Source organism: Astatotilapia calliptera, chromosome 6, assembly GCF_900246225.1.
Source record: "Astatotilapia calliptera chromosome 6, fAstCal1.2, whole genome shotgun sequence".
In the NCBI taxonomy this organism is placed as follows: Eukaryota; Metazoa; Chordata; class Actinopteri; order Cichliformes; family Cichlidae; genus Astatotilapia; species Astatotilapia calliptera.
Genome location: NC_039307.1, coordinates 23,160,601 through 23,169,263, shown reverse-complemented (window position 1 = coordinate 23,169,263; position 8,663 = coordinate 23,160,601). Strand labels below are relative to the sequence as shown.

The window sequence follows — 8,663 nt, the reverse complement described above, 5'->3', positions numbered from 1 at the left end:
TGTGGCTGTGTTCATTTTAAGCTACAGTGAAATCAAATCAAAACACCAGGCAGTGCATTCACTCTGAGGTCTGCAAGCTGCAGAGCTGAGCTTCAGCTTTCACAAGCTGGAGCTCAGCTTGTGAAAGCTGAAAATTTCCCCACATAAAGAGGCATTCAGCCTCTTCCACACCAAAAGGATATTGATTGAGTTGATGCTGAGGTTTTAATGACCTCCTTTAATTAAATGCACCCTTTTAGTCAGCTATTATCAGAAAGAGTGTGTTTGCATGTGCCTCGAATAACACATATTCATGCAAACACTGAATGATATCATTCAAGTGGATCAATTTGCATCATTGTGTGATTATGTGTTTAATATCAGGAACACAGAGTTACAACAGCGTGAGATTTAGTATTTCACAGCCTTTAAAACACAACATCTTTTATTATTGTAGCACCGACTGGATGAAAACATCATTGTTTGCTTTACACTGATTTAAATCTGTGTAATGATACCTCCATTTCTGTGGAAAGTACTATTCTCTTTCACCGGCCATTTTATTACATATAACTGGTCAACTCTTCGTTAACCCAAATATTTAATTAGCCAACTCCGTGCATTCAGGCGTATAGGCACGTGTTGAAAGAAGAAAGGTGATTTAAGTGAATTTGAACATGGCGTGACTTTTGGCCAGATGGTCTGGTCTGATTTTTTTCAGAAACTGCTGGTCTACTGCCATTTTTCGCCTCGAGGGTTAACAGAGGAAAAGAAAACGAGAGAAAAGCAACAATATCCAGTGAGAAAATGCTTCGTTGATGTCAGAGGTCAGAGAAGAATGGACAGACCTGCTTCCAGCTGATGGTAAGGCAAAATTAACTCAAACAACCACTCATTACAACCAAGATATGCAAAAGATCATAACAATTAACAGAGTTTCACTTAAACCGGGAAATAAAAAGACTGGAAATACATTACGTGGTCTGATGAGTCTCAGCTTCTGCTGCAAAATTCAGATGGTAGGGTCAGAATTCATGTAAACAACATAAAAACATGGATCCATCCTGCCTTGTATGAGCAGTTCTGGCTGGTGGTGGTGTAGTGGTGTGGGGGATATTTTCTTAAATGCCACAGCCTACCTGAGTATTGTTGCTGAGCGTGCCCATCCTGTGTACCTAACTTCAGATGGTTGCTTCCAGCAGCAAAACACACCAAAATGTCCCTAATACACTGGCCAGTGAGTGTCCACAAAGACAGTTTTAGCACTTCTGGTTGTTAATGTTACTGAGTGAGTCCTGTTCTGTAGGAGAACCAGTCAAAATCAAGATGGATGCTTGTGTCTTTGTATCAAATGTATATAAGCAACGCATGCAAAGTAAAAGAAAAGCTATAACGTGTGGATGACAAAGACAAATTCATGTTTGCAGACTGCTACTTCTAAACCATTAGTACAGAATATAGCCACAGGCTGTGAAGCATGGGACAAACATCAGCTGCTGAATAAATCCCTGGAATCTGATTTTTGCTTGTGTATTATTTTTTTTCTCTTTTCTGTCACCACAAAGAAGCCTACTGTATGATTAGCAGAAGAGTTATGACCCCCATTATAACACACACACAAACACGCTGCACTCAAAGGTCCAGAACATTCTTTAACTCTGTGTTATCAAAGAACCACCCATAAAAAATGTGATTTGTTTACCATGACTGCCTGTAGTGAACAGCAAGAAACCATCAGAGTTGGAGAAATGAGCACAAAAGAAAGTGAAATCTGCCAAGTTTAGTTCTGCGTGCTGCTGTCCACATGCAGCCCAACATGTATCTCAGCAAGATTAAAACAGCACAGCCAAAAAGATAAAAAAAAATAAATAAAAACAAAAACCTAACAAGAAGCAGAGTGTTTTGTGAAAACCTTGACATAATTTTAAAGAAAATAAATCGAATCTTTATCATAAAAGTTATGATCAAAGCTAAAACAAAAGCCAGTGAATGGTGAACTGCATTAAGCAAGTCCCTCAGATCCTGAGACAGACTGTTTGTGACACAATCTTTTTGAGTTTTTGTGAAATCCTTGAGATGGTTGGGAAGACAGCTGCAGAGAAATGGTGGCAAATCCAAATGGATGAAATAATCATGATACAAAGATCTCAGTCTCCAGTTGTTATTCCTGTGATCTATACACTACTCTGCCCCAGTAACACAGTTTTATTAGCATTAATATGCTAAATGGGAACAATAGCCAGAAGTGACTGATTACCATGGCGGTGTGGGGCTCGTGCTGGCCAGTCACTAACCAAACTCAACACCACCTTGAGCCATAAACACACCAGCTATCCCATCATAAATTAACAACAATGGAGGACAAACACATCATAGCTGCAATAACTGTTACTACACTGTAAATTTAATGCATTCACTTAAACATGAACAGTCCCTAAATCTTTGAACTAGCTGCCCTTAGTCGTTACATCTATAAAGCATGTCTAAGAAATACTTGTGTGACTTTTTTAACCATTGTTCCAGTTATTCCAGTATCACCGGGCTGTAGCCCATCCAAAATCCTTGTGTTCCGTCTCTAAATCTCTCAAAGAAAATGTACCAAAATTATCCATTAGTCATATTATTTGAATTCACATTATCCTAATTGAATTGATAAATTGTATTTCTCACAGATTCTGTCTCTAGCTTGCATGAATCCTAATTCCTAACTTTAAACACATTGCCACTGATACATTTATCAGGTGGAGATACACATCTTGTCTGAAACTGTTACAAATGATGTGTTTTGCTCTAAAACTGTATAGATGATCTTTGAAACCAAGCATCTTCAATTTTTTATATCGCAGGTGAACTTAAACACGTATACTTTTATTCTATAAAAACTCAAAGAAATTAGCTGTTATTAATTTACTGGCACTTTTTGGGACCTGTGTTGACATCTGGGTGATGCAGAATTGTGTAAAAAAAGAGAACAAAACAATAAAACAACCAGTCACGGCAGATGGCTGCCTCTTCAAATGTTGGAGGTTTTTTCAGTTAAAAGGGTGTTTTTCCTTCCCACTGTCGCCAAATTCTTGCTCATAGAGCAATATAAGAAGCGCTATATAAATGTATTGAGTTGAACTGAATTGAGAAGCAGTTATCAAAACAGCTGATAATTAATTGTTATGTGGACTGACTAATGATTGGCAACAAACAAAATACTGTTAGATTTATCATTAGTCAACCCTATCAGAAAGGACTTGGCGACAGTGGGAAGGAAAAACTACCTTCAAACTTCTTATAGAACCAGACTCAGAGAGGAGCGGTGATCTGCCAAGTACAGTTGGGGTTGAAGGGAGAGAGGCAGACGTGCTGTAGAAAAGAGCCAAAGATGGATAATAACTAATTATTAAATGCTGAGTGGTGTATAAACACACAGAGTGAAAAAGGTGAGTGAAGAACCTCAATGCATCATGGGAAGCCTCTAGCAGACTAGACCTATTCCAGCCTGATTAAGGAGGATTTAGGGTCACCTGATCCAGCCCTACCAGTATGCTTGATCAGAAATAAATGTTTTAAGCCTAGTCTTAAAAGTAGAGAGGGTGTCTATCATCTGAATCCAAACTAGGAGCTGGTTTCTGAAAACCTGTAAAATGTCTCCCATTTTACTTTTAAGTATCCTAGGAACTACAAGTAAGCGAAGTGCTCCACTGGGGTGATGCGGTACTATGAGGTCTTTAACATAAGAGGGAGCCTGATTATTCAAGACCTCGTATGTGAGGAGAATAATTTTAAATCTGATTCTGGATTTCACAGGAAGCCAATGAAGAGAAACCAGTATGGGAGAAATATATCTCAGCATATGTTGAATTAAAAGACCCTTTCCGTCTTCTTCTGACCAAAGACACGTGAACATGCTGCCTGGATGACAGAGATGTTACCTCACCCATGTTTACTTGATGTTAATTAATAGGCAAACAGGCAGCTGGTAGGACAAAACTGTCTTTTCAGTTTGTGATGGTGAGCTGCTGAGCTGGATGAATATGATGTCTAATCAATTTCCACCTCCACAGCCTGAGTTGGTACAATATCTTCTCTCTATCCTGAGGACAGAAGGGCTTTTTTTTTCTTAATGATTCACATTTTTGCATCTGCTCCTCTCCCCCCTCTCTCTTTCTCCTTCTCTCCTCCCTCTTCCTCTCCTCCCTGCTCGTCCTCTGCAGGCCTGCTGCTGCTCTCTGCTGCAGAGACGGGCTGCGTGACGTCACTGAAGGCTGGAGCGGTCCCTTGATTGGAGCAGGAGGGGGAGAAAAATGGGGAGAAGATTAGGAGGTGAGTGAGACCGCACGTTTCTTTTGCTTTTTCCAACATCCCTCTGTCTTCCGATCACGTTTGTGTCAGCGTGTGTGTGTGTGCATGCTTTGTCGCTTCACTGCTGCCGCTCCGCTCTTCCCGTGCAACGAATTTTATGCAACGTCGGGAGTCCGGGTCCAGCAAGGAGCCAGTGCTGCCGTGAAAACACAGGAGAAAATCGGGTACACGCCAGGTTGTCCCCTCCCCGTTGTGCACGGCTGCTGTCACGAGCATCGGTGTGAATTAAGCTGGACTCCGGGCCTAGGCTTGTGTGTATATGTGTGCGCGCTTGCAGAGGCGTTCGTGGCTGTGAGATAACATTTGGTGGTGCCGCTCGTCCACACCCACTTGATCGGCTGCTTGTGGTTGATCTATGTGCGGTGCAAAATGTGAGGATCAAAGATCGTCAGCGCCGGATGATCCAGTGGTTGCTGTCACGTCGCTGGCGGCTGTCAGGCGACAGCTACATGCAGCTTTTCAGGGATCGCTCTGAGACTTTGGCCGGCCTTGGCCTGTAGGAACTGGACAGGTTGTATGTAGAAATATTAGGATGCTGTCTGTTATAAGTTGCATGTGTTTGCTTATTGAATGTGCTCACACAGCTTGAGCATAAATCTGCATGTTTCCCCCCCTTATAGCCTATACAGTGTTCACTGCACAGATTTGTGCTGTTCCTCTGAGCACACTTGGATTCAAGAGGAAAGTGTCAAAGGAAGTCATGACTCTATATGCATGGTCTAATAATAATAATATACCCGAAGGACTCCTCAAACTCCCCTGATGTACCCTCAGCTCTTAAGGCAGCATGCTGCTAGAGTTTGGGAAACTGTCATATGACTACAGAGCTGGAGAAATCTCAGAGTCAGTGGGCCTTAGCCTTTATGTTGCTGCTGTGTTTGTAGAAATCTGATGTGACAAAAGTTGGGGCAGTCATGCTGAAAAAAGAGGGATGGCTGCAAGATTAGAGCTGAGTTTGTACAGGGTGGAAGTAGATTGAACTCTTTTGCAAACAGAGCTGTCAGGGCCTGTGAGTGCTCATTATATTTAAGGAAGAGCTGTGTCCTTTATCTGCAATGCAGTTATATACAACATGCTTGTGCAGACAGTATGTCAGTTTATAGCATAGCCGGTTATCAGTTTCCATTCGTCATGCAAATGTCAGTGCAAACAGATGGTTTCCTGACTGATCACATGTGAGGCAAGTATTTATACAGATGCACAATACTTACTGTCTGTACTGCTATCTATCTGGTAGGATCCTTTGATGCAGGTCTTGCCATGGTGACACCTCCAGGCACTCCTCTGGAAAATATTTTTTTGAAGGATTATCTAAACTTAAATTATCTTAACTTAAATCTCATTGATTATTTGGACATTAAAAGTGTACATGTCCAGGTAAAACCTGCTTAAAAATGTTCATTGACTTTGCCCCAAGTTTCATCAAAGTTTTTAAAAAGGTCCCCGAACTACTACAGAAGTTACACTTCTGCCACCGTCTTTGCTGTTTTCCCAAAGATTTTAATCTGCATCCTTTCAGTATGCAGTTCTCAAACTGAGGGGTGGGGTCCCACTGGTGGGACAGAGTCACTATGAGCAACAAACTGAAAAATGTGACGTAAAGCTGAATGAAGTAGCTTCTTGTAAGGGAAATAAACAAGTGTTTGCTGGGGCTGTCTTGGTGACATCTGCTTTAGTCAAACTGAGATGTTTTAATAATGAGAAAGAACAAATTTAGTTAAATAGGTGTTTTGGTGCTAAAGACATAAACAAAGTAAGATTTTGGCATTTCTGCTAGTTTTTTGGAGTAGCAGCCATCAGCTTTTTTTTTGGTGCTGGAGCTCATTATGTTCTCCTGGCTGTGTTTTGTTATGTACTTTATTTCTAGAATTTAACGTAGATTATTTAGTTATTTTTATTTATTTCTGCAGATGTACAGCCTGCCAACTGTTTTCTGTATGACATTATCAGTCTTTCACATCATTGTGGGGGATTTTTGGCCTGCTCTTCCTTACAGTGTTGCTTCAGTTCGACTCTTTTAAGATCTTGCCAGGGCTTTTCAATTGTCTTGAGGTCTGGACATTAACCGGGTCATTGCAACATTTAAATTCTTTTCTTTTTCAGCCAGTCTGTCGTAGATGTGCTGCTGTGCTTGGGATCATTGTCCGGTTGCGTGACCCAGATTGGGCCAAACTTTAGCTGTTGGGCAGATAGCCTTACATTTGACTCAAGAATACTTTGGTATACAGAGGAGTTCATGGTCGACTCAATGACTGCAAAGTGTCCAGGTCCTATGGTTGCAAAGCAAGACCAAATCATCACCCGTCCAACATGGTGCCAGCAGTGCTGATATGCTCTGTTTTTGTTAAATGCACCGCCTAAGCAGTGCTGCAAGACACTTAGAGAGAATAGGCTTTCCCCTGGTAAGCTACCAAACAAGCCATATTTGTTCAGTCTTTCTCTAATTGTGCTATCATGAACTTTAACATTTGACATTCTGATTCCTGTTAGAGTCTAAGATGTAGCTCTTGGGTTTCTTGCAGTTTCTCTGAGCACTCATGGTCTGACCTTTGGGTGAATTTCCTGGGATTTCCATTCCTGGGAAGATTGGCCTTTTGTTAACACACACACACCTGTATGCTCCAGACCAGCAAACTGCCAAAACATCTACTTTCATAGAGGTGGTCATACAAGTGCATTTGATTAATTCCTATTGAAGCAGTTTTTCACAGGACCATATATCCTGCTACGCATGCTACAGACAGCACTGAGAGTGTTGTAAACACTGGAGTTGAAGTTGCATTGCTGGACAAAGTACTTGTCTGGCCATCAAGTACAGATCGAATATCAGACTCATGGCTCTGTCCCAGAGCATTTAAGCATTTCTGATGGCTTGTGACTATCAACGACTGTATTGACCCTAATGTAGAAATGATTCTTGTGCCATATTTACTTATCTTCATTTATTGTTTTAAGGTTTTTAAACTTAAAACATCAAAAAGTGATATCTAAAAATGTTATGAACACTATTTAAATATTTAACCCTCACTTCTTCACCTGCAACTTGCATGTTATGCCACCACAAGCCCAGGATTAATGAGTATAAGAGGACTTCAGAGACAGTCAAAATGCAGCCACAAATCACAGAGGCCATTTTCTGCATCATTTCCTCCTCACGTCCTCTATAGGAGCTTCATCCCCATTATTGTTTAGGCAGGCATGGAGGGGCTTAATGTGCAAACATACAGTAAGAAGCTTGCTGTAGTCTTTAGAGAAGATGCGCAGTGGAGAGAAAGCAGGAATCTAACATCCCTGAGTGGAGGTGACAGATGTGTTATCTGCATAGGCAGCTGTTTAAATGAACTAATTGCTGAAAAAAAGCGTATGACGTATAAATTGATCTTATTAACTGTTAAGAAATTTGCAGAAAAAATTCGTTTTTGTATATTCCCTCATTAGCATACCCACATTATTGTAAAAACCCTCTATTTTCCGGGGAAACGAACAAGCAGAATACAAATGCGCCTACATTGTCAGTATTGAATTTGTACAGTGCACAGATTTGCCCACATAATGAGCATGGACTTGTGGCGTTAGGGTGCCTAACAACATCCTCTTGGCATGCTTGTATGTACATGTATACTTGAATGTAATTGCTTCAGTGAACAGCTGTCTGGATCAATAGCAGACAGCGGCGAGCCAGAGGATGAGTCTGTCCATAAGCTCAGATCGGCGAGAGGCTGTCGCAGCCTTGTCCTGTCCCGAGCTCGATGCTCATCAGAGTAAAGTGGGCAACTGCCCAAATGCCAGAAGAAAAGTTCTGATTAATACATCCAATCCTTCAGTTGTAAAAAGGACTGATGTGTCAAAATCTTAATACTGAACACATCTGTTAAGCTTTATTACATTTCCTTACCACTTTTTTTGTGTGCACTGTAGTAAACGCACAAGGAACTTCAAGCAAAGTGGTATTATTCCATCACAGGAGTACTACTATAAATGACTTTCCTTTATTAATGCAATCTGATGCGTAGTTTCTTTACCAGTCATCATCATATATATATATATATATATATATATATATATATATATATATATATATATATATATATATATATATACATACACATATATATATATATATATATATATATATATATATATATATATATATATATATATATATATATATATATATATATATATATGTGTATGTGTATATATATATATATGTATGTATATATATAGCCGAAAGGGATTCTGAGTAATACTGTGACATGAGATGAAATGCTTCAGACGAGTGGCCCATTGTGTAATAACTGGAGTGTACCAAGTCTTTTTCGACATAAGCG

General features: G+C 40.2%; 1 protein-coding gene across 3 annotated transcripts in view; it reads left to right on the top strand.

The window, feature by feature from the left end:
- The first annotated feature begins 764 nt into the window (after positions 1-764).
- fbxo41 (F-box protein 41) overlaps positions 765-8,663 on the top strand; it is an 81,931-nt gene continuing 74,032 nt past the window's right edge. The window contains exons 1-2 of one of the 3 annotated variants that reach the window (XM_026171179.1): positions 765-843; positions 4,185-4,293. The gene's annotated coding sequence lies outside the window, so the exon portion shown is untranslated. Of the gene's footprint in view, positions 844-4,184; positions 4,294-4,322; positions 4,844-8,663 lie in introns of those variants that run through there. The other 2 variants (XM_026171181.1, XM_026171180.1) reach the window with 2 other exon arrangements.